Source organism: Heterocephalus glaber, unplaced genomic scaffold (genome assembly GCF_053883595.1).
Source record: "Heterocephalus glaber isolate CG9 unplaced genomic scaffold, H.glaber_assembly_v1.0 deba00001606, whole genome shotgun sequence".
In the NCBI taxonomy this organism is placed as follows: Eukaryota; Metazoa; Chordata; class Mammalia; order Rodentia; family Bathyergidae; genus Heterocephalus; species Heterocephalus glaber.
Genome location: NW_028258377.1, coordinates 24272192 through 24299689, shown reverse-complemented (window position 1 = coordinate 24299689; position 27498 = coordinate 24272192).

Genomic DNA, 27498 nt, shown 5'->3' with positions numbered 1-27498 from the left:
AACTGCTGTGGCAGTGCAGTGCTTGTGTTTGAGTAACTATTACGTAGTAGCCTATCACTGTGTCACTTGCCTGTCATTTACTTCACTTCATCTTGTCACCTAGGCGGTGTGACATCCCTCTTCACTATCAAAAAGGGTGAGTGCAATATACTAAAATATTTTAGAAAGAGACCATATTCATGTAGCTTTTATTATTGTATATTGTTGAAATTGTTCTATTTATTAGTTACCATCGTTAATATCTTGTCTAATATATGAATTAAACTTATCATCATCAGTGTGATGGATGGGAAAATGCATGGCATGTTTAAGATTTGGTACTATCTGTAGTTCCAGGATTACACTGGGGTTCTGGAAGGTTATCCTGCAGCTAAGTTGGGGTACTGTATTTCAAGCTGTGCATATGGAGTGCAGGAGGAAAGGGCTTCTCCTATCACCAGTTTAAATCTTAGGAAAACATCTGTAGTTACATATGTCATTCTGGAAATATCAAAACTCGGGCATTTGGAAGGTTGGATCAGTTTTAAACAATTAGCCGAGCAATGTTTGAAGTCATGGAGTTTTAACTGCTTTTGTATATGTTGGATTTCATTCTTGTGTTTAATATATTACAGCACTAATATTTCCACACACATTTGTATAATATGATTAAAATATTTTCTTTAATACAGCTAACTTTTGGATGAAATACTTTTAACCACTTAAGAGTTTACTCTGAGCATAGTTTGGGCAGCACGTTTGTTTACATAGAGACTATCCTGAGCATTGCTTGGGCAGGTGTCATTTCAACTGTTCAATTCTTGTATTGAATAAAGTTGATAAAATTGTCACTTTTATATTCTGGTTGTATTATCTTTTTTATTTTTTGGTATTGGGGATTGAACTCGGGTCCTTGCGCTTGCCCGGCAGGCGGCGGAACCACTGAGCTAAATCTCTGGCCCATGGTTGTATTATCTTATAAAAATTACTGAAAATTATGCACATTTTGTCATCCTGTATTTAAATAATTGAACTGGTAAGTGGTTAAATAATATTTTGTAATTCAGAATTTTATATCCCATAAAAAACTTTCAGGTTGAATTTCATTTTTCTTTTAATTTATCTTCATGACAACAGTTTCTCTAAACTTGTTAAAATGAGAGAGATCAGTCATCAATAGTTGATACTTGGTATGTTAAAACTAAGGCTAAACACATTTGGTCTCCATAAGATATAATAATGAAGTTGTTGTGTTTATGACAGTCTTTTTGCTGTGGTAAAATTATAAATACAAGTACAAAATTTAAATAATGCACAAATTCACACAGATTTTATTCAGCTATAGTTTTATTCACTAATATATAGAAATTCAGTGTATTTAGTATGTATTTTATATAATGAACTTATATACCAAAAACACATGTAAGAAGAAGGAGTAGCTGAACAATACGCTCATAGACGTTTATTTTATTTTGTGTGCTTTGGGAATATGATTCTATTTAATCCTCAGGTAATCACCTATCAAGACCCAGGCACATATGTGGTGGACAGAGAAATACTCAAATACTCAGATATACTGAGTGACTTTGTCAAGGTTACACAGCTAGAAGTCTGTGGAGCTAGGATGCATACCAGGAGTGTCTGATTCCCAGTTCTGTGCTTTTTCTTTTGCTATGCTGTTATATTCAAAATAATAATAAAGGGAAATTGGTTTGCTTCACCTCTTCCTCTCCTTTGATATCAGTTGGATGTAATATACTATTACCTTCAATATATCATGTCTACACTTCTCAATCCTCTTACCTCTTTATTGAAATAACAATAATGCCATTACTGTATCTGAAGCTAATAAAGGAAATCTAATCATTAAAATTCCAAGTTTATACTCTTTCTCCCTCCTGTCAGAATCTAGGTTTCTATCCTCCTTGGAATCTGAACAATTGGCCATTTGGAGTTTTCTTTCACATGACAACAGACAATAAGGGCTTTGGGTACATCTCCAATTGTTCTTCATACTCCTTAAGTTTTGTGGAAATATAACTGGATGGGTAGATTCTGCACACACTTTGAGCCTTTTATTACAGGCGAGGAATAGAACTGTAGGCATAAACATCCTTTATAGCATGATCATTCCCTGGCCAGGAGGGGGCATAACTTCTCTCTCAAAATTCTTTTCTCCAAATACAAGCAGATAAAGGAAATTCTAGGGGTTAGCTTCTTGGAAAATTCACCAAGAAATATGCAGTGATGGTCAAGACTATGACAATGGCCCATCTCAACAACTCATATCTTCCATCAAGCCCTTACTGATGTTTAGATTGCATCTGCAACAAATATTTCTGTCATTGTTTCCATCTTCACATACTCACCTCATAAAATCACCAATCTACTCTGCCTTTGTACTCAGGAATGGATAGTGACTGTGGTGAAAACACAGTATGAGTCAACAAAATAAATATATGATACTTTAGGAATTTATATTTACACTTCGTGTTAGAAGTCACATAGGTCATTATTTCACACACATTGTCACTTTTTAAGCCAAAACATTCTATTTCTACTAGATTCTTAGCTGTATAATCTGCTTTTTATTTCACTTTGAAAACAGAAGCTATCACAGACACATGAGCTAATATAGTAACAGCTGTGCCAATAACCTCTGCCATCACTTCTGTTATTATGGATGAGCTGTCTGTGCTCCTTGCTAAGGCTAAAGCCTTCCCTTATGGACTGAAACCCATCTCCTCTGGACTACACAAGGACATGTTCCATTTGCCTGCATCTCTTATGCATCTTCAACTATTCCCTCTCTATAGAATCCTTTTCATAAACATGTAACCACAATCTAATGAAGGTCGCACCACAAAAAAAGAGGAAATTATCATATATCAGAAAAAGACTCTTCCATCGCCAAAGTAATCTGAGATCATTCTTGGCAGATCCAAAGAAACACACACACACACACACACACACACACACACACACACTCCATAAAGAAAGGAAGGATATATGCATTCTGGGATCTTTTATAACAGAGCAGAGCAATAACAAAAATTTGGGATTTAAAGGTTTTACTTAATTTTATTGTAGAGGTCCTTTCCCCACAAGAATAAGTACAAATGGAATACTACCTTCTCCCTCTAGAGTAAATATTAGTTATTTAAAAAAAAAGTAGAATGCCAAAAATACAAAAAGCATTGTGTTTTAGTCAGAATTTACCATTCTTAAACTATTCATGTTAGGACAATTATTTCTGCATTTTAACTATTTCTTACTATAGTCATTATTTTTCCAAGTTTTAATTTTTGTATCCTCTCAAAAGCCTTATTAGGTTCAATATTCTCATAGTTTTCCCATAACGTGCAACATGTATTTGCTGAAACTTTTAAAAATGAGTGTATTGTTCCTGTAGGTAAAATCATTGAAGCAGGTGAGGAAATTTGTCATGCAGTGCCTTCCTGGTTTAGATTGTACATGGCTGCATGTCCTTTCCTTAGTTCTATTATGCTTTGATTTGTTTTTATTGTTGAAAACAGTTATAATCTATTAGGTTTTTGCATATAGAGAAACAACACAAAAATGAATTCAGCAAGTTTTCTTCCAAGACAAAAATGAGCAGGTTTTAATTTTATTTTACAGAGACAATGATTTTTTGTTTGTTTGTACTCCAAGCTGAACTTGAAATTTCTTTGTAATCCAGGATGGCCTCAAATTCACAATCCTTCTGCCTCAGCCTCCTGAGTGTAGGCCTGCATCACCATATTTGGCTAGGGTTGTTGTCTTTTAAATGATTTTAAAATAGAATATAATTGGCTATATAATTTCCACTTAAAAAACTTAAAATCAATGCTGTTCCTCTTCTACTCATTTCCAATTCTTCTAATATTAGTTGTTCTTTTGAAATATCTTTTCATAGTTTAGTTTGGACTAAAAATGTACACCAATTCCTTCAACTACCATCAAAAGCGTTATGTAGGCACAACAGTCAAACTTGTGACAGCTGGGTGGGAAGTTGGGGTGTAGCTGGAATAAAGTAGGAGCAATGTCAGCAGTGATACAGGAAATGGAAAGTACTAAGAATAACTGTGTATTATTGTTCAACATAATGGTTTGAAGCATAGGTTCTGGACCTAAATTATTTGTGTTTGAATAATGCCTTGCTATGTGATTATCATTTGAAAACTTCAATATGAATTACACTTAGTAAATTGGCTATTTGTTCAATAATTCTGTGTCTTGGTTTCCTCAGCTTTAAAATGATGATAATAACAGAATCTGCCTGTGGGAAGAGATGAGATACATAAATGGCTTCATATACATACCACTCGTGGAAGGGATCTTCAAACATACTAAGTGTGAATCAGTAATCCAAAAGACAACAGGGGAAATAAGACTAGATGCTATAACATTTTAAAAATTTTAGCACATACAGATAAATTAAATATTAAATATAGCCATACTCCTAGCTAGATTTAAAAATAAGTATAGACCATATATTTACTGGAGATTCTGTTCTTCAATACATCATGTCTTGTTTTCTACCAAAAAATTAAATATGTGCTGTTTTTAAAAAACATAATCTAAAAAGACAAAGCAAACATCATACAGATTCATCTATGACACAGCATTTAGAATTATGAGATAGGGCATTTAAAAAAATATGGTGGAAATGTCAAGCATTCTAATAGAAATAGTATGCAAAAATTGATGGCTAATATAGTGAATTAATGGACATTCTATGAAAGAATCAAAACAGAATTCTAGGAATAAATACTATACAGAATTGTTAAAAACAAATGCTTGGGGTGGACTCAGCAATAGAATAATCATGGCTGGAGGGCGAAAAAAATCAGTGAGCTTGAATGTAAGTCAACAGAAACTTTCCAAACTGAAATACAGAAATAAATAAATAAAAAATTTAAAAAAACATGGAATATTTCAAAAATATAACAGAAACATAATTAAAACAACACAAGGTGAAGAATGGGAGAAGAGAACAGATGGAATATTTTAAGTTATAATGGCTGTGTGAACTACTCAAAATTGAAAAATAACCGTCATAGATCTAAGGAGCACAGAGCAAAGTAAATAAGAAAAAAAATTTTTTAATTCACTATATCATATTTGAACTTCAGAAAACCAAACATAAAAAGAAAATCTTAGGAGTTGGTAGTTTGTAGATTGATTGTAGAGATTTATGATAAGAATTTCATTAGACCTTTCATCAGAAGGCATGCAAGTTACAACAGAGTGGATGTGAAGTATTAAATATGTGAAGTATTGCTAATGAAGAAAAAGCCCAACAACCTAGAAATCAGTACCAGAGAAATCTGTTGTAAATGGTAAAGAGATGAAGAGATGGAGGGAGGGGGAGGGAAAGGTAGAGGTGGATGTAAAAGGAATTAAGACATGATATATATATGTACCAACCACAGTGAAGCTAATCATTCTATACTATAAAAATTTACTAATAAAAATAAAAATTTAAATTTTAAAAGTGAAGGACCAATAAAAATTGTGATAATTCATCAATGGTAAATAATTCTTCAGGAAGAAGAAAATGATACAGATCAGAATTTTTGGCTCTACATAAAATGTGTTGGAGAAAGACTATATGAAAGAAAAAAATTATTTTCTCTTTTTATTACCTAAATATTATAAACTCTATGGTAATATTAATAACACTGGGGTGATTATAACATATAGAAAAAATAAAAATAAGTTAAAAGGAAAAGGAAAGGAGAATTTGCATATACAGAGGTACTTTGGTCCAGGAACTTAATTAATTCAAAGATTCTAGGGAAGATGGTCATGTTCCTGTTTGTCAGTCTATGCAGACTTCATGAAAGGAAGCAAAATTTTGCTGAAATCTTCTGTTTGCAAACAGGAGCATTCTTGAGCTGAGGTACCACTACTCATAAAGTGCTTGCCCTACATATAAATTAACATGTTGTCATGTAAAAGTATATTGAAATAGTTTATAAGTATAAAGTAAATTATCGAGAAAACAAATTTTTTTAAAAAATTCTTTTATTGGTACATTTTAGGTATACAATACATTTACATTTCTCATTGGGAAGTTGTAATTTTACATAATGTTTCTTGGTTCTTATTTTTTCCCCATTCTCTGCACTCCCTTTACCCCCTCCACCCTTCCCTATTTACAAAGACTTTGTTTCCATTTTTTCCATTTCTCATCATTTTTACTTTCCCTTTTCTCCTTTCCCCTGCTCCTCCCACTACCCCTACCCCTTTGGACTTTTTCTTCCTATTTCACATTATCAATTATTCATATTAATCATTGGTACTTTTTAGGTATACAATGTAATGACATTCATCATGGGTAATTTGCACCTTTACATAATCTCTCTTCGTTCTTATTTTTGCCCCCTTCCCCTGCCCTCCCTTCAACCCCTCCATCCCTCCCTATTTACAAAGACTTTGTTTCCATTTTTCCATTTTCTCATATTAATTCCATTCCTTTCTTTCCTTTCCCCTGCCCCTCTCACTTCCCCTTCCCCTTTGCCCCTTTTCTTCCTATTTCACATTATCTAACATACCTTTTAGTCCTTATTTACACTTTCAGTTTCTCACACTAGAGAAACTATTTGGTATTTACATATGAGTGTTCTATTTATTTCACTTAAGAGTACCACCTCAATATGCATCCATTTAGCTATTAATGTCTCTAATTTGTCATTTTTTTATGGCTGAGTCATACTCCATTTTATTTTTAAAAACCCCACATTTTCTTTATCCAGTATTCAGTTGATGGACATTTGGGCTGTTTCCAAGTTTTAACTATTACAAACTGTGCTGCTATGAACATGGGTGCACATATTTCACTGTGGTATGATTCTTTTAATTCTTTGGGGAAGATACCCAACAGAGGAATAGCAGGGTCAAATGGGACTTCCAGTCCTAGTTCTTTGAGATATCTCCATACTGATTTTCACAGTGCTTGCAACAGTCTACACTCCCATCAGCAGTGGAGCAGTATTCCTCTTTCCCCACAGCCCTGTCAGCATTTGTTATTGGCTGCTTTCATGATAGCACCCATTCTTTCTGGAGTGAAGTGGAATCCCAGCATTGTTTTCATTTGCATCTCTCGAATGACCAGTGATGTTGAACATTTTTTCATGTATTTATTTGCTATTTCTACTCCTTTGTGTGAGAAATGTCTATTCATTTCAGATGGCCATTTTTGGATTGGGTCTTTAAATTTGGGAGGTCTGATCTTTTTAAATTCTTTATAGATTTGAGATAGTAGACCTTTGTCTGAGGAAGAGCAGGTGAAGATTTTTTTCCCACATTGTGGGTTGTCTCTTCACACTGCTGGTGGTTTCTCTTGCTGTGCAGAAGCCTTTTAAGAAGAAGAGATCCCATTTGTTGATTGTTTGTGCTAGTTCACGGGCAACTGAGGTTTTGTGCATAAAATCTTTTCCTACACCGATGTCTTCAAGGGTTCTACCTAACCTCTGTTCCAACTGGTTCATAGTTTCTATTTTAATATTTAGATCTTTAATCCATTTTGATTTTAGTTTAGTGCATGGTGAGAGATCTAGGTATAGTTTTAATCTTTGGCAAGTTGAAGCCCAATTTTTCCAGCACCATGTATTAAAGAGGCTATCTTTCCTCCAGTGAGGGTGTATGGCTCCTTTATCGAAGACGAGATGGCTGAGTGTGTCTGGCGTTGTTTCTGCATCTTCTAATCTGTTCCACTGGTTCTCAGGTCTGTTTCTTTGCCTGTACCATGCTGTTTTTATCACAGTAGCTTTGTAGTATAGTTGCAGATTGGGGATTTTGATACCCCCTGCCATGTCTCTGTTACCTAGAATTGTTTTTTCTATTCTGGGTCTCTTCTTGTTCCAAATGAATTTTTGGATTGTTTTCTCAAGGTATATGAAGTATGCTGCTGGGATCTTGATTGGAATTGCATTAAATGTATATAGCAGTTTTGGATGTGTGGCCATTTTCACTATATTAATCCTTCCTACCCAGGAGCAGGGGATGTCTGTCCATTTTCTGATATCATCTTCAATCTCTCTTTTCAGAGTGCCATAGTTTTCACAGAAGATGTCTTTGATTTCTTTTGTTAGGATGATTCCTAGGTATTTCAGTTTTTTGGATGCCATTGTGAAAGGAATTATTTGCCCTATTTCTCTCTCAGTGAGTCTTTCATTCATGTAGAGGAAAGCTATTGATTTTTGTGTGTTGACCTTGTAACCAGCTACTTGACTGAATTTGGTTATTAAGTCTACAAGACTTTTGGTGGAGTTCTTGGGGTCTTCTATATAGAGTATCCTGTCATCTGCAAATAATGACAATTTGACTTCTTCATTACCTATCTTTATTCCTTTTATTTCTTTCTCTTGTCTAATTGCCGTGGCTAATGTTTCCAGAAGTATATTGAACAAGAGTGTTGATAGTGGACATCCTTGTCGTGTTCCTGATTTTAGTGTGAAGGATTTCAGTTTTTGACCATTTAGTATGATATTGGCTGTTGGTTTTTCACAGATGGCTTCTATCAGTTTGAGGTAGAGACCATCTGTTCCAATTTTTGGGAGGGTTTTTATCATAAGTGCATGTTGGATTTTGTCAAATGCTTTTTGTGCACCTATGGAGATAATCATATGGTTTTCTGTCCTTGGCTCTATTGATATAGTGTACTACATTGACTGATTTTCGTATATTGAACCATCCCTGCATCCCTGGGATGAATCCCACTTGATCAGGGTGTATGATCTTCTTGATGATCTTCTGCATTCTGTTTGCCATTATCTTATTAAGGATTTTTGCATCTATGTTCATTAGTGAGATTGGCCTATAGTTCTCTTTTTCACTTGGGTCTTTCTCTGCTTTGGGGATCAAGGTGATGCTTCCTTCAGGAATGAATTTAGAAGTATTGCTTCCCTTTCAATTTCATTGAAGAGTTTAAATAGTAGTGGCAGCAGTTCCTCTCTAAATGTCTTGTAGAATTCAGTAGTGAAGCCATCAGGGCCCGGGCTTTTCTTAGTTGATAAGTTTTTATTTACATTTTCAGTTTCATTGGTTGATACTAGGTTGTTCAGAATTTTTAGGTCTTCTTCGTTCAACGTTGGTCATTCATATGTATCTAGGAATCTGTCCATTTCTTCTGTGTTGTCCATCTTATTGGCGTATAGGTTCTGGAAGTAGGTATTGATGATCCTCTGGATTTCTGCTGGGTCTGTTGTCATTTCACCCTTTTCATTCCTAATTGCATGGATTTGGGCCTTTTCTTTCCTTTTTCTGACAAGGTTGGCTAAAGGTTTGTCAATTTTGTTTATTCTTTTGACGAACCAACTCTTGGCTTCATTGATTTTTTTGTATCATTCTCTTAGTCTCCATTGCATTGATTTCTCCTTTGATCTTTATAATTTCTTCCCTGTATGAGCTTTGGGGTTGTCCTGCTCTTCATTTTCTAGAAACTTGAGGTTTAGCATCAGGTTGTTTATTTGGGCTTGTTCTGTTTTCCTAATATGCGTATTCACTGCTATGAGTTTCCCTCGTAAGACTGCTTTCTTTGTGTCCCATAGATTCTGATACGTTGTATTGTCATTGTCATTTACTTGAAGGAACTGTCTGAATCCTTCTTTAATTTCCTCTGTGACCCATTGGTTATTCAGAAGTGTGTTGTTCAATTTCCACATGTTTATGAAATTTTTCATTTCTTTTGCTATGGATCTCCAGTTTCATCGCACTATGGTCTGATGATGTACAGGGGATAACTTCAATTCCTTTGCACTTATTAAACATGCTCTATGCGTGAATATATGGTCTATTTTGGAGAATGACCCATGTGCAGCTGAGAAGAATGTGTATTCTGATTTTGTGGGGTGGAACACTCTGTAAACATGTGTTATGTTCATTTGTTCAGGAGTTCAGTTGAGTTCTACTATTTCATTACTTATTTTTAGTCTAGTTGATCTATCTATTTGTGACTGTGGGGCGTTGAGGTCCACCACTACAATTGTATTAGTGCATATATGACTTTTCATGTCTGTTAGTATTTGTTTTATATAGTTGGGTGCACTAGTGTTTGGTGCATAGATATTTATGATTGTCATCTCTTCCTCTTGGATTCTTCACTTTACAAGTATGTAGTGTTCTTCTTCATCTCTCTTCATCAGTGTTAGTTTGAAATCTACTTGATCTGCCAAGAGGATAGCTACTCCTGCTTTTTTTTGGGTTCCTGTCACATGGAGTATTGTTTTCCACCCTTTACCTTTCAGTCTATGAGTTTCATTTTGAATTAAGTGTGTTTCTTGTATGCAGCATATTGTTGGATTTTGCTTCTTGACCCATTCTGCCAGTCTAGTTCTTTTGATTGGTGAATTGAGACCATTAACTTTGATGGTTATAACTGAAATGTATTGAATTGTCATTGCCATGACTTTTTCTTTTTGTTGGGTTCTCCCCCTTTCCATTTAATTTCTTCTCTTGCCAGATGGGTTCATTCTGCTGTGCTTCCTGTGGTTGTGATCCTCAATGTCTGTTCCTAGGATATTGTGTAAAATTCTTTGGAGTGCTGGTTTGGTATTTATGAAGTTCCTAAGGTGCTCTTTGTCATGAAAGTATCTTATTTCTCCATCCATTTTGAAAGATAGTTTTGCAGGGTACATCAATCTGGGTTGGAGGCTGTTTTCTTTTAGGGCTTGGAATATGTCACTCCATGTTCTTCTTGCCTTGATGGTTTGTGTTGAGAAGTCTGCTGTGATTCTGGTGGACTTTCCTTTGTATGTGATTTGTTTCTTTTCTCTGACTGCTTGGAGAACTTTGTTCTTCTGTTGAGTTTCTAGAATCTTAACAATTATATGCCTGTGTGCAGATTTATTTTGATCAAGGCTATTTGGGGTCCTATATGCCTCACTTATCTGTATGTCAAGCTCTTTTCCCCTGCTTGGGAAGTTTTCTGCCATTATTTCTGTGAAGAGTTTTTTTATGTCATCTCCACTCTCTCCTGTTTCTTCATTGACTGCTATCAGTCTTATGTTATTCTTCTTTGCATCATCTAGCAGCTGCTGGATTGATTTCTCATGTTCCCTTATAATTTTGAAGCAGTTTTTCTTTTCCTGGTCACTAATTGCAGTCTTATCTTCTATATCTGAAATTCTGTCCTCACATTGGCTCATTCTGCTGTGTAGACTTTCAGTGGACTTTTTCATGTCCTGGAAATCTATTTGCATCTGTTTTATGGATTCCATTTGTTTCTTATGTTGGAATTCCATCATGTTCCTGAGCTCCTCTCTAGATTTATTAATCATGTCTTGCTGTAGGGGCACAATTTCTCCTGTTATCTGAGAAATTATTTCTCTTTTCTTTTTTTCCAGATCCCCTTTTGTTGCCAGTTCAGTGGGTCCAGGTGGTTGAGTATCAGAGTGTTCCATCTCATTTCCCTTTGGAATTACTGTTGGTGATCTGGAAGTCTGGTTTTGAGGCTTATTTACATGTTTTCTCATTTGGACTGGGCCAGTGGGCTGTTAGCGCCTGCACGGATTACCTCCTCTGAGCTGGGTGAGGTGGGCCAGGGGCTGCGAGCAGCGGTAGGGATGGTTGCCCAAAAGCCCTTTCCTGTGGGCTGGGAGCAGCGGGAGGGATGGTGGCTGGGAAGCCCCTTCCTTTGGACCAGGAGCAGTGGGATGACAGCTCAGATGCCCGTCCCTCTGGGCCGGGAGCAGTGGGAGAGATGGTGGCCTGGAAGCCCCTTCCTCTGGGCCAGGAACCATGGGACAGAAGGTGGCCCAAAAGCCCTTTCCTCTGGCCTGGGAGCAACGGGAGGGATGGTAACCGGGAATCCCTGTCCTCTGGACCAGGAGCAGTGGCATGATGGCTCAGAAGCCCCTACCTCTGGGCCGGGAACAGTGGGACTCAGTACCTTGGTCTGGTGGTCTGGTGTCCTCTGCATCTTTGTAGTGTGGAACCAGGTGGCTGCCTGTTTGCAGCGGGGTGATTCGGTGTCTTCTGTGCGACTAAGGACCTTGGTAGGGCGTGCACAGACCTTCCTGTGTGCAGCGGGCTGATTCGGCCTGTTCTGTGTGACTCAGGACCTCGGTAGGGCATGGACAGACCTGCCTGTCTGCAGCAGGGTGATTTGGCGTCTTCCGCATGACTCAGGACCTCGGTAGGGGGTGCACAGACCTGCCTGTCTGCAGCAGGCTGATTTGGAGTGTTCTGTGTGACTCAGGACCTCGGTAGGGCATGGGCACTAATTGCAATCTTATCTTCTATATCTGAAACTCTGTCCTCACATTGGCTCATTCTGCTGTGTAGACTTTCAGTGGTGTTTTTGATCTCCTGGAAATCTGTTTGCATCTGTTTCATGGATTCCATTTGTTTCCTATGTTGGGATTCCATCATGTTCCTCAGCTCCTCTCTAGATTTATTGTTCATATCTTGCACTAAGAGCACAATTTCTGCTAGTATCTGAGAAATTATTTCTGATTTCCTTTTTTCCAGATCCTCTTTTGTTGCCAGTTCAGTGGGTCCAGGTGGTTGAGTATCAGAATGTTCCATCTCATTTTTCTTTGGGGTTGCTGTAGGTGATCTGAAAGTTTGTTTTTGTGACTTTTTTATGTGTCTTCTCATTTCAACCAGTGGGGGGGGGGTGCATCTCTTCTGGGCTGGGAGCCATGGAACAGCAGCCCGGAAGCCCCTACCTCTGGCCTGGGAGTGGTGGAACAGCAGCCCGGAAGCCACTTCCTCTGGGCTGCAAGTGGTGGAACGGCCAACACTGATTTTTTTAAAAGAAGTAACTGCTTGTAAGCTTGAGGTACAAGATACTTGTAAGAAGATATATAATAAAATTAATTCAAAGAATGCGAGAGTAGCTATATGTAAATTTTACACGTAGCACAAAGGAGATTATCAGTATTTACAAGAAGAGACATGTTGATAAACAGGCCACTTTTTCCAAGACACAATTTTAAATGTCTAGACATTTAACAAAATAGTGTCCAACTTATATATAATAGGACTATAGTTAGAAATAGACAAATCCATTATTGTAGTTGCAGAGATCAGCAACAGTCTTTCAGTAATTAACAGATCACTCAGCAGGAATGTACTTGAACTTAATAGCACTGTCAATTAACTTGATTTAATTGATATTTATACAATACTACATCTAACAACAGCAGAATATACATCATTCTCTATCTTACAGGAATATTCAGCATAGTAAACCACATCATATATGGTCTTTCATCATAAAATGTTTATTTTCAGGGAATATGTAATTAAATTAGAAATCGATATCTAAACAGCAACTAGAAAATCTCCAAAATATTTGGGAAATAAACAACACACTTGTAACAAAGAAAGGAACAAAGATATTTTGGGATACTTAAATATATTTTCAAGTATCCCAAAATAGGAACAGTGGAAATACAAAGAGAATTTACCAGTTTGTGAGTCTTAGTGTGAGCAGTGCTGAGATGGAATTTTACATCATTTAATTCGTATATTGGAAAAGAAGGAAGTTCAAAAATCAGTTGTATAAAATTTTACCTTAAGAAATTATAGTGATTTCTGTCTAACCAATTAGAAAAATAGAGCGTAAACAATAGAGCACAAATCAATAAAATTGAAAACAGGAAATGGTATAAAAATACAATATAAAAAATAGAAATAAATAAAATAAAAATAAAAAAGCTCTTTGTTAAGATCAGTACAATTGATAAGTAACTAGTCACTGTGTAAAAAATAGACAAAAGACCAATAAACAATATCAGAAATGAAAGAAATGTCATAACTACTAAACCTAGAGACAAATCAAAGCACAAGAGTAGAATTCTGATTAACTCTATACCCTTAAATTTGATAACTTATATGAAATGTACCAATTCCTTCAAAGACATAAAATGCATTAGTGCTAAGAGTGAAAATACATGCAGATAGGTTAACATTACAATAGTATATATTTAAGAGAGGTTAACTGGATGGGACCACAATGTGATAACAATTTATTACTACCAATGTATAAAATTACTTCATTTGAGAATATGGGAAAAGGCTAACTTATGTGATTTGGAAATGAGTAGAGTCTATAAAACTAAAAGGAAAAAATTAAACAGAAAGAATCTACTCTTGGTAGTAAAATTTCCCATGGGAATATGGGTTAACAATTCTGACATTGCTATATGTGTATAGTGCCAGTTTGACAGTTAAATAAATAGATGGCAGATGGTGGGAGCTGGATTATTATTGTCGGATGTGAAATTCACTGGTAATAAGAGAAAAAGATCCAAATAATTTATATAGTAATGCATTACCAATGGATTATCAGTATGATTGATGCTTCTTATTGTAGATATGACTGGTTATGTAGAGAAGTATTTATAGATATATATACACACTTTAGTATACTCACATACATTTCCTTGCTCTAACAACTGAGCAGATTCATTTTAGATGTAAGCACATTTGTCCAAAACCCAAATACATAATGAAAACATTTTTATTCCACATAACATTTCTGTTGATATGTGCAAAATGTGTATTTGCCATATTGCACAAATAATTAAGCAATTATAATCTTTTCTGTGTCACAATATTAGAATCTCTTTTGTGTTGATGAGAAAAAGATTAAATTTCTAAATGGCATTGAGAATATAAACAGAAGTAGCTGTTAACAAATAAAGATATTTCAATTTACTGTATTTCTACTCTACAGCAGACTAATTTCTTAGAAAATATTTCATATGTGTCTGTCTATATACATACCTATAAAAAGTGACATTTTCTGCATGTCCACTTAAACCCAAACCCTAGAGTAGTAGAAAGAACAAAAATAAAAGCTTGGGGAAAATAAATTAATAAATTTGAAAGTATGTGAATAATTGCATACACTGAAAAGCAGGAAAATATTTGTGTGTTTTAATGGAGTTTTCTGCTAACACTCAGTTATCTTAGTTTAGAAATACATTTACCTTCCATAACATGGATGTGTATTATATATTTATATAAATTATATAATAATATATGTTATATATAATGACAGAGAAATTATAGATAGGATATATATATATAACTAAAAGGAGAAAATTATATATATATATATATACACACACACACACACATATACATAGAGAGAGAGAGGGGTTGGTTTAACACACTACTACTATAAATTACCAGGGGAATATGGAAATAATTTTGTATCACTAATTACAGAAGCAAACATATTATATTCAACTGTTTCAACCTAACCATTTTTTAAAAATACTTTCCATAATATCTTTCTTGTTTAAATTCTTATTTGATCATTTTCCTCATATTAATATTTCCACCAGGAGGTGCAAAAGAGAATGAAATTGGGTTTATTGCCTATTTTGTACTAAGAATTATTAAAAAATAAAGTCTGAAGCTGTTATTTAAGATAATTTTTATATTTCAAAAATTATCATATATACATATATATGTATATGGTTCACTTATAGTGATAAAATAACATTAAACTCATTTGTGAGAGATAGTACTGTATAGAAAAGCAGTTGAAGTTGGTCCCTAGGCAGACAAAGCCAGGTTTAAATTTGGCTCTGATACTTAGCATTGGGTTTCATGATGGGCAAGCAATTTAGTTCTCTGTAACACTGTTTTTTATTATGTCTAAAACATTTCCAGGCACTCACCACAAATCCCATATTCTGTTCTTTCCCACACTGGATTTTATTTTCTATTTGAAGGCAATTCTTAAGAAGACTTACATTTTTAGTTTATAAAGTGAAGACTGAATGAGACAATTTAAATGTTTATTTCAGCTTATTTCATGTAGTGGTAAACAAATAGCAGCTGATAGCACCTCTCTTTTTGCCTCTCATATTGCTGCCTCCTCTTCCTCCTTCTCCCTTCTACTCTTGATTCTCCTTCTTATTTATGCAATCAGTACATATAAAATATGCCCTCCAGCAAGCAGCTTTGGAATACTGATAGTATATAAAATGATTATTATATCCAGAGCATTAAGAACATGCCTGAATCTATTTGCAAAGCAAAATCAGGTAGGATGTATGAAGTGGAGACAACAGTACCACATTAGTATTAAACAGGTCTGTGGTTGAAATTCAGATGCGCAGTTATGTGGTCCATGCCCTAGCTCACTAAGTTAGGAAGCAAGGAGTGGAGGTACAGCAAGCTTAAATGTGGGGCCAAGTCATGCACACTGTCTGTACTTTGCTCAAAACAACTAGCTCCTTTGCTCAAATGGCTAAGGGAACAGGGAGGGGATTAGGGGGATGGGAAAACAGATTTTTAAAAAGAGAGAGAAAATGGAAGGAAAAAGATGGAAACAGCTTTTGTAAGTGGAGAGGGAGAAGAAGGATTGAAAGGAGGGAGAGAGCAATGGGAAGAAAGAATTAAGATATATTATGTACAGCTACAAATCCCTGTGATAAATGTGATCATTATATGGAAAACGTGTACTAACAAAAAATAAAGATTACAGAAACAACTTGGCTGGGGATTTAGCTCAGTGGTTCCGCCACCTGCCTCGCAAGTGCAAGGTCCCGGGTTCGATCCCCGGTACCAAAAACAACTAGCTCCTGGTTAAAAACATGAGGCATTGGATGATGTTATTAAATATATTAATGCCATTTTCTCTCTTTCCCCAGCTCAAGCGAGAGTCTTTTATCCCTAACCCGGCAATTGATATAAAGTATTTTTTAGATTTATACTCTAAAGGACAATCGTATATGGCCTCCTTACACTCACAATTGGTGTACTAGATACCAGGGCTCAGGAAGAAGCCTTTTCAGTTACCACTAGAAAACGGTCACAAAGTAGATAGTACTTATGAATCCCAAATATTTGGTACATTTCTTCTCAGGCACTTATCATAAATCTTAGATCTTTTTCTGTAACATCCAGGATATTTCCAATTTATAAGAGACCTACAATACTAACCTATGGTTTATATGCTTCTATATCAAAATCTCATATTTTATTATTCAGAGGTATCCCTGATAATCTCAAAATTTTTCAGTTGCCTAAACTATCAAAGATTTACTAGAGCATTTAATCCAAACCATTTGAAAAACTCTTGAACTTTAATCATTAGAGTAATCTTTAACTGTTTCTCCATGAATGGGTGTATATTTTTATATTGCACAAATAGGCTCAGGTCAACGGGAAAACGAATATGACTTCTGATGGTCTGTAAAATGTATATGATGTCGCTAATCTCAATGCCTATTATCCTTTATTTCATGCATATAAACATCTGTCTCAAAACTAGACGAGGCTGTTCATCTTTAGCCATGAGAACAACTAATACTTGTTCGAAAATTTATTGCTAGCAATCCAGTTGGTAACTCTCAATAACTAGAATATTTTTAATGATTGATATTTTTTTTCAGTTCTGATTTTATATTAATACATGTTTACATTACGTAATGATTATGCTCTTTGTGGGGAGTTGGTGCATGCATAAAACACATCTCAATTCTTTTTTCATATCCTTTATTCCTCTCCTTCCTCTTGAATGTTTTTTTGAGAGGAGAGGCCAGGGTTTGAAATTGGGTCTCACTATGTAGTTCAGGCTGGCCTTGAGCTTGTGGCAATTCTCCTGCTCCAGTTTCTCAAATGCTGGCATTATGGGCCCTTTGAATGTTTAGAGAGTGAGATTGGCTTTAAATACTCTGGTTTCATGGCCATTGCTGGGGTAGAGTCCCAGAGCCCATGCCCCCACTATCCTTTTATGCGTACAACAAAATTTATATATGGGCGGGGAACTGTTATGGAGCATGATTATGCAAGTCATTCCTCTATATTAAGAAGTCAGTACAGTCATCTCTATTGGAACATGTAAACTAGACAGGACTCCCAAAACAAAGCTATATTAAGGCACTGTTGTATTTTATTTAATATTTGATCTATGATTAGGAACAAGTAAGATCCACGTATACTTTAGCTTATCTCAACAAAGGATATTCACTTGACCTTTTGGTCCTTCTCAGAGTACAAAGCCAACACTGTAACAATTTATCAGTCAACACTTATGTTAAAACTAATTTCTCCCATCTTATATCACAGATATTCATTGGTAGATTTTCCATATTCTAAGAAGGGTAAGAGCTTGATACATGATTTAAGAAACACATATGAGGTTTTCATGAACATTTTGGAACTTACTTTTACTCTGGAACATTATTTTAAAAGCTTTTCCTATGAAAATGAATGATAATGAAAAGCACAGCAATGTAGTATGTAAATATCTGGACAAGCAGCCTGCAGGTTCATAACTAGGACACATTTATTTGGCTTTGTAATAGATAGTACTTCTTCTCCAGAGCTTACAAAAATATTATTACTTCCTGAAGAAGTCCAAAGAACATGAACATCAACATGTAAGAAAGGGTAATGATGTATTCAGGTCAAAATTATTTATCAAATTTTTTTAACTATTGGAGTACTGCAGAATATTGAAGTATTTAGTTAGACCATGCTTTACAAAATGGTTGATGCTCCCGAATAGCAATGATATTAACTTAACTAATGATCCTTTAAATGGGTATGTAAAATATAATTTAAGCTACTTGCAACATGCAAAAGAGAGGTGTCATTTATTACTGCCAAAAATCACTGGCATGTGGAAATCAGAAAATCATTAGCCTTGATAGAAATAGCTTAATTCAACAGGGAAGAGAACACATTATTTAGAGCAGTTAAATGACAATTGATACAACCACTGGTGAAATGCAAGGAAAAACCAGATACGGTTTAATGAATGATAAATTCTGAACTTAGTATTTATGCATGCAAAGGAACGGAAATCTTTGCTCATTAACCAAGGCACTTAGTTTGTGAGCCAAAATGCTTCAGGCTGTAGCCCTAATTGTCATAAATGTTTATCTCTATGAAAGCTTAATTTAAGCTTAAGAAAAAATGTTATCCTGAGTGATGAATATTCTACACTTTTTCATCTTCTTCATCAGCCTAAGCCAGTTTGCTGAAATCCTTGTTTATATCCCTTCTCCTCCACGAGATCTCCGTGATGCCCCCAGCTACAATCAATCACTATTTTTGTGTACATTATACCCCACTCTTTTACATCTATTATAGTACTGTGCCTAATGGTATATTTACAGGCATACGCCATTTAGCATTGCCTTCTAGAGCACTGATTTTTCATAGCTGTTTAGTAGAGTGTCATACTGTGCTTTCTGCAGTTTGAATGGCACTTGCCAATCTGTTTTCTTTATGCTCTTGAATCTCTTTGCTATTAACATACTTTTCTCCAGCTAGTGATGTTTTTGGTCTCAATGTATTGAAAGTTTCCCCAGGTATGAATAAACATGGAACATTTTAATATTTTAAACAGAACAGCATGCAGCTCAGGTAGATGTGGACTGTGCTGTAGGCTTAGCCATGCCACCATCAGATCACCTGTAAAGAGTAAAAAGTCACTTAATTATCCCATTCTTGTCTATTGACTTGGTTTTAAAACATTATGCAGGAATAATATTTCCATAGGAGCTATCATGATTTTGATTTATATCTCACATTTATGAAGTCATCTTTTATTCCATTTCAAGAGATTGAATTATATGACTTTACTGATGTATGTACTGTGTACCCTTTAACACTGAGCATCCCCAAAAGAAATATCATAACTCAGTGGCTAAAATCTTCTTTGTATCAAGACCACCCAAGCAACAGAAATGTGTGAAGAGGAAAGAACATGTCAATATGAAGAAGAATCACATTAAGTATTAGCAACTACTTCCTACTTACCTAAAGCCACCAATCACTACTAAGCTATAACTGTTTCTGTAAAGTAATATAAATATGATTTTCCCATGCTTTCTAATTTTTCAACAGAAACCACAGTCTTATTTAATGATATTCTTAAATGTTGTTATTACTTTCAATTATAGTTATTTACAATATTGTGGAGTCCAAATAAAACACTTCTAAGGGTGATATTCAGCTTATAGGCTACGTTAGTGATTTCTTCCATAAATATTCTTCTCCTTATCTTTCTGCTTTCTTTCTTCCCATTACATCTTTTTCCACACATCCCTTTCTTCATGAAAGAGTATGTGTGTGTTCATAGGAGCATATGTGTATCTTCTATAAAATAATATGTTATCAGGTATAAAAGCAGTTATAAATATAAAAATTATTATGTAATAATATTAAGGAAGAAATAAATTAGCACATGTTCTAGGAATATTGACCAAAATCTAGATGTGAATGTGGATGTATTTTTAACTTTCTCTACAGCAATCAAAAAGAAACCTATGAATGACAGGACTGGCACACATGTACAAGCAACCAGACCACAAAAATATAACAGTTTCTGAAAGATTCATGAATTTTTCCTACTATTGAATACTGGGAACAAATTAATTTTCCTGTGCAATATCAGAAGTTTCTCAAGAACATCTCTACAATAAATGCAGGCTTTTTGATCACTTATATTGCATTCCTTGTGCAAGCCAAGTCATAATAATTATCAAACTTAATATTTATCAAGCTTTCAATGAGGTGGCAAAGAATTGTATTAGGTGTTAAAATGAAGTTTTAAAAAATTTTTTAAAAAATCTGGTTCAAACTACATAACTGAACCAGTCTGTTAGAACTAATGGACAACCGAAAGACCCTCCGCAACTCCCCATGCCCTAAAGTATCACTACTTCCATTATCTCCACATAGTGAACAAAGATGTTAACACATAGGCCTTTGGTAGATGATCCACATCCAAACCATAGCACTAGGGCTCTGTTCTCTTGCAACATGGCAGCCCACATTCATAGAGTTTATTTCAAGATTGTAATTATTTTGTAATGACATCAGTTTTTAGGCAGCCATAGTTTGCTCAACTGTGTTCTGTGATTATTTCTCCACTCAGATTATTGTAGTGCAATTTTCATGTGTAGTTCATTTTTGTGATATGTGACTTTATTTGCTTTTATACTAAAACAACATCCTACTAGGCCGCAAACTTTGAATTTCCCACAAAAATCAGCTGAAGATTTTTTTATTGCCTAGTTTCTAAAGAAGTACAGTTTTTCTTTTAAGTCAGCGGGCTCAGACATGCCTTATTTAGGCATATTTGTTGATTATGTACGTTATTTTTGAAATTTAAATATTTTCTCAGTTTGTAATTTATATGATTGTCTCTGTAGTAATTTTGGTTGGTAAAGATCCCTTTGATCTAAAGGCAAATACTTCTTCAGATGTAGAAATTGTGAGTCTATTGATATATTTCTGTAATTGTAAAATAATATTTTTCACATTTTGAAGATTTATGAAATTAGCTTTTACTTTTCATCTGGTCCCAAAGTTTCACAACCCTTCAAACACAGCAGTAAGTAGTAGCATAATTATCATTACCTATTCAGATCTGGTAACCAGCAAGGTTTTTTAGATGAAATATTTTCTAAGTAGATCAATGACATAGAAAAGTTATAGGAAAATTTTGTCTTCTTTAAATTATTTCAAATATGTTTATATGGCTTTCATACAATATTTTAGGTCTAAAATTAAAAGTTAGTTTGTGCCCAGAAGATTATTTCTTACATGTCAAGTAATGCTGAAATGTTACTGATTATCAAATTAAAAATAGATTAGAGGTCACGGAAGTTTTACAGTGACCAGATGGTGAATATTATACACCTTGAAGCCATATTGTCTTTGTAGCAACTATTTAGTCTTGTCCCTATGGGGGAAAGTGACATCCAAAGACAATATACAAATGAATGTGTGTAGCTATATCCCAATAAAATTTAATTACAACAGCAGGCGGCAAGCCAGTTATGACTTGGCCATAGTTGCCAATTCCTGAAATACAGTATATCCAGAACATGGAGAAAGTCTTTTAACCAACCAAGCATTTATAAAGAATTCTTAATTAGGCATTAGATATCACTGCATCAAAAGTTACGAGCTAAATTTAAAATAAGTATATTAGTGTTAATTGTTATAATTCAATTACATAATTTTATTGCTTTTTCATTTCACTATTGTTTTTATCTTAGCCATGTATGATGAGGGATGTCTATATATTTTCAGGTCCTAAAATAATGTATATGCTAGTTTGTTAGTTGATGAGCAAGGTCTTGCTCAACTTTCAAGGGTTTCCTAGTCTATTATTGTCTTCCTCAACTAGTCCTAACTTTTTTTGTCTTTAAAAGTGTTGAATGGTTATAAATTGAATGGTTATAAATTATATTTGCCAAATTCATGTCAGCAAAGTGCTACTAAACAAAATAAAACGTCAAGAGGAGAGGGTATGAAATAGTTCTTTCTTTTGGAGAAAACCTAACATAGAGAAAAATCTATCCTGTCAGTGATCACCCAGCATCTTACAATTAGTTCCACAATGTGAATGACAGGTATCATTCTCATATAGCCTCTTAATTTGTCTCTCCTACCAGCCTTTGCCGGATTACCTCTGAACTCTACTTACAATAATTTATTCTTCTATATTGCATTTTTTGTGTCTAGTACAACTATAATGCAGTCTTTCCTTTTATAATTCTATGTAGAATGGGGCTAAGCATAGTGCTACCATAATCCACACTGTGAGTCTTTTTTTTGGGAATTGGGGATCAAACTCAGGACCTTACGCTTGCAAGTCAGGTGCTGGCACTACTGAGCTAAATCCCCTGAGTCTTTTTTAATGGAAAAAATAATGAAAATGATTTCATATATATATATACACATATATATATATGTATGTATATGTCAATTCCCTCTTGATAAATAAAATATTAACAATTGAGCATCAATATATTTCAGTTCCATGATATCTGACAAAAGTAATACATGTGAGTGTATCCATGAATGGTTTATTGAATAAAATTTTAAAGAAAATTTAAATTGGTATGGTTGGCATGTTCAATCCTCTAGTTATATTTGATGAAAATTATGTTTTTTAAAGCATTTTGTTAAAATATTATAGCATATTTTATGAAAATTGTAAATGGATGTTTTATAATAAATGTCATTCCTAACTTTTATCTTATTTAAACATTATTTATCATATTTAAACATTAGTTTTAAAGTTATTTACTAATAAGGATTCATGTTATAAATTCAGACCTGGGAACATTTTATTCATTCTTTTAATTAATTCTACATATCAGATATTTGCTTTTTCTTGAATTTCCTGTGGCATGACTGAGTGAAGGACAATGTTTTTCTTCAAGTCCAGTTTAAGCCTAGAAACATATGTAGCACAGATACAGAACAGGATTACACCAGAAAATCATGCCTTATATTTCCAATCCAATCAAGTTCAAATCACATTTCTCCTCTTTTGCATTGTGTGGGTGACAAAGCTATAGATGGAATTTCAATATCTACCTGGATTCTACTCTGTTAGTACTCTTATTAGGTTAGCACAGAAATATAACTCAATTTGACTTATTCTAAAAAAAAAAAATGTGCTATGAAGCCTCTGTCTTTTGTAAGAATCAAAGATAGCAGTGTTACTATACCATGAAAAATGAATGAAAACTTTTTATTAACATGTCTTTGCTCATATGTGGGTTTATTTTATTATTGTTCCCTTATTTAAGAATATTTTTTTCTGCAAAGGCTTCCAGCATCATCTGAGATTTTCATTTTACTATTCAGATCTTTAAAGAAAGAACAACTTGTTTTGAGGATCAATATCAAAAACACGAGGCAAGAGAATCTTGGGCCCAGTTTGCATCAAGTGTCAGCTCTTGAACAAATCAAGGGCTACAAAGGCTAGATCGTTATGTAATAAGATGGCTGTGTTATAGCTATGCATGGTGTTAGGGGAAGCAATTCATAAGAGAAGAATGTAGTAAGTCTTTGATGAAGGGGTAGATAGATATTGTTGGGCAGAAAAATAAGTAGGTGTCATCATAATATGCTATGCATTTAATATTTTTGAGACATCTACTATTGGTATTAGCAAAGGCAAAGCAAGTAGTGCTCTACTTGCTTTATTTTAAGGCAACTTCAAGACTTTCATACAATACAATAACCCCAGCCAGTGATGTAAACTTGTAAAGGAATCAAAATTTATTGCATATCAGTCAGCTTCATGGAATCCAGCACCTTAAGTTTTATATGAGGAAGTTAAAAACCAAGATGATTACATGATTATCCAAGATCTCCCTTATTTGTAAGCACCAGAGAAAGCCCTAAATTTTTCACCAACAAACTCACATTTTTACCTTTGTTTTTAAGACTGGAAACTTTTATTTAAGTATCTCCAATGACAAAGCTTTCAAAGTTTGGTCTTCAGATTACCTGAATCAGAATGATTAGAAATACTGGTGTTTGGACAACCCTTCCTTCCACACTGAATCATAAACCCCAGTGACAATAGTCTGTGAAGCTGCATTCTTAACTAAGTTCCTGGGTAATATCTATACACGTGGAAGTTTAAATACACTTCAGTGATGCACCAGAAGCTCTTGAAAGTGTGTTATTTCTTAGCAAATAGCTTAAAGGAATACAGGAGGGATAAGAGAGACAACAGAGATTTACCCAAAAGTGAATGAAAAGTTAGTGATGTTTTCTTGACGTGTTTTATTTATTTTCACTGACTGACTTCACTAGTGCTCTTCTGTTCCTGTAGGAATATTAAAGTTGTTCTTTTTAAACACTAGAGAAGTTTATGCTGATCTTCAAAGATACCACTGTAAATGGAAATCTCAAATAATAGTCCATGTTCTGGTATTCACATTTTTATGTGAGTTGTTTCCAACATGTTTTTCTGCAACCATGTTTCTCCAAACTACTACTGCATGCAATTGAGTCTTCCCATTAGGTGATGTTTATTTGCATCTTAATTTGGGGAATTAACTCTAATATTATTGAAAATAAAATGCATAAACTCATAAAATGCATAAATTCAACAGATCATTTTATTTCCAAGTTTTAAATTATTTGTCTTTGCTACCTAATTACAGAGGTATAAAAATATAATACTGATTCATATGCTCGTTATTATAGTGTTACTTGTATTTCTTATCTCATTCTTTTTGGGAGAGTTTAAAGATTACCTTGGTATTTTAAATTTAATTGAGTTATTTCTCTATTCTATAAAAGCTATTCTTTTTGCATTTATGTTTTAATGCAGTTTGAAATAAAATGAAGTACACTTCAGCTAAAAAATATTTTTTAAATGCATGAATTACTGATCATTCAAAGTTGCTTTACCTCTGAAATTATGGTGTCATTTGTCTTATAATGGTACCATACATCTTTCCTTAGCTATGTATCTTAAAGTTTACTAAATGTGCTATAGTTCAAATGCTTACATTTCAAATTTGGTACATACTAAAGTACTGAAAAATAATAATAATACATTGGCCTGAAATGCCTTGATTTTTTTACCACATGTAACAATTCAGTTTTTTAAAACCTTTAGAATACTGGTTTATGGCATTAAATACACCTTATCACGTTTTAAAAATACTTGTCTATTCACACTAGCATGAATTCAACTTTGTGAATACATGATCACCCTTTGAAGCCTCTTTCATTGCAGTGGGGAAACAGATTGGCAAATGCACATTTTTCTGTTTACCTTTTATAGTCCATGGATTTGGGGAAGTTTACAAAGTATTTTAGTCTCCAGAATATGTCCAAATCTGAAAGCACACAAGCACTTACAAATTGTGCCATCAAGTGACTTTACTAACCATTTTGTTTATTTCTACAAATGAGAACTCAAACATAATGCATAAATATAGTTTTATATAATATATAAATAAAATATATCATTTATATAACATGTAAATAAAATGTATTTAATGCAATATATGTAAATAAAATATATATAAAATTATATATACTGAAATCCTGTCCGGGTAGTACAGTTCTTTAGACACAGGATATAAATAAAGTGTCTCATATAAGACTAAAATATTATGTGATGAGATACCTCAGAGAACTAGGACCAGAGGTCCCATTTGACCCAGTTATTCCCCTACTGGGTATCTTCTCCAAAGAATTAAAAGAATCACACCACAGCGATATATTAGCACCTATGTTTATAGCGGCACAGTTTGTAATAGCTAAGGTTTGGAAACAGCCCAAGTGCCCATCAACTGGAAACTGGATAAAGAAGATGTGGGTGTTTTTTTTTTTATAAAATGGAGTACTACTTAGCCATAAAGAACGAGAAACTAGAGTCATTTATAGCTAAATGGATGCATATTGAGGCCATACTCTTAAGTGAAATAAATAGGACACGTGTAAATACCGAAAAGTATCTCTAGTGTGAGAAACTGAAAGTGTAAATAAGGATGAAAATGATTAAAATGAATAATTGATAATTTGAAATAGGAAAAGGTCCAAAGGTGGAGGGGTGGCGGGAGGGGAAGGGGAAAGGGAAGAAGGGAAAGGAAAAATTATGAGAAAGAAAAAAAAATGGAAACAAAATTATGTAAATAGGGAAGGGTGTTGGGGGTGAAGGGCGCATAGGTAATGGGGAAAAAAATAAGAACTAAGATACATCATGTTCAGGTACAAACACCCAATGATAAATGTAAAGTATTATATACCTAAAATGTACCAATTAATATATAAATAAAATAAATAAATAAAATATTATGTGATATGAAAGGTTAATAACAAGACCTGTGTTATCTCACAATAGAAACTGTAACCATCGTGGGTAGGTGAAGATATTTGAGATCTTTCCTTGGAAGGAGATAGACTGTGTATTTGAAAAGGTTTTAGAGAATGTGTGGATGGTTGATTGGGAAAATACCACAAATATGTATTACTTTGCTCAGTCTTTCTTTATGAGTTCATATCTGAAAGAATATTAGTTTATTTTTCTTTGCGTCATTTAAGAGTTTTCCAGTATAACTTAAAAGATACATTAGTGTATCTTTAATATATTTGCAGCTTTAGAATGTCTCTGTTGGACTTTAGAAAAGTGTATATAAGATCATTTACATCACATAAGAATAGTTCATTTATTTTCAGTGTCCAAGTTAATAGTTTGCATTTCAGAAGCAATATAACTTTTTGACCTTAATGGAACCAACAAACTATTTTTTTCTTTTTTTCTAAATCTTGTCCTATTCAGAAACTAACACAAAGTTCTGATTCTTTTTACCTACTGTATTACAATGGCTGTATTCAGATGCATATTGGAGATCCCTCAAGAGAGCTACATCAGTTATAATCAAAGAGAACTAGCCACCTATCATAGATCACCTTTCATAAAATATATTTTTATTATAGTAACATTTCTAGACAGTTGTTAGTTGTATTTTATTTGGGGCATATGCACAATTTCCAAATTTACTACAATTTTAAAATGTGATTTAGCTCTTCTTGCTTCCTACTGGCTCGGCTGGGATAGGCAGCAGTTCCTCTGTACAAACGTGGTCAGAGATTCTGTGCATTGCCTTGAACGTGTGCTCTGCCACAGGTAATTCCAGTAAAAATGGGGAGTTTGAAGGCAATTCAGTTTTCAGGCACACAAACATATATACAGACACACAAACACACACCATACACAAAGTCTTCAATTTCATTCATCACTGAAATGTTAGTCTT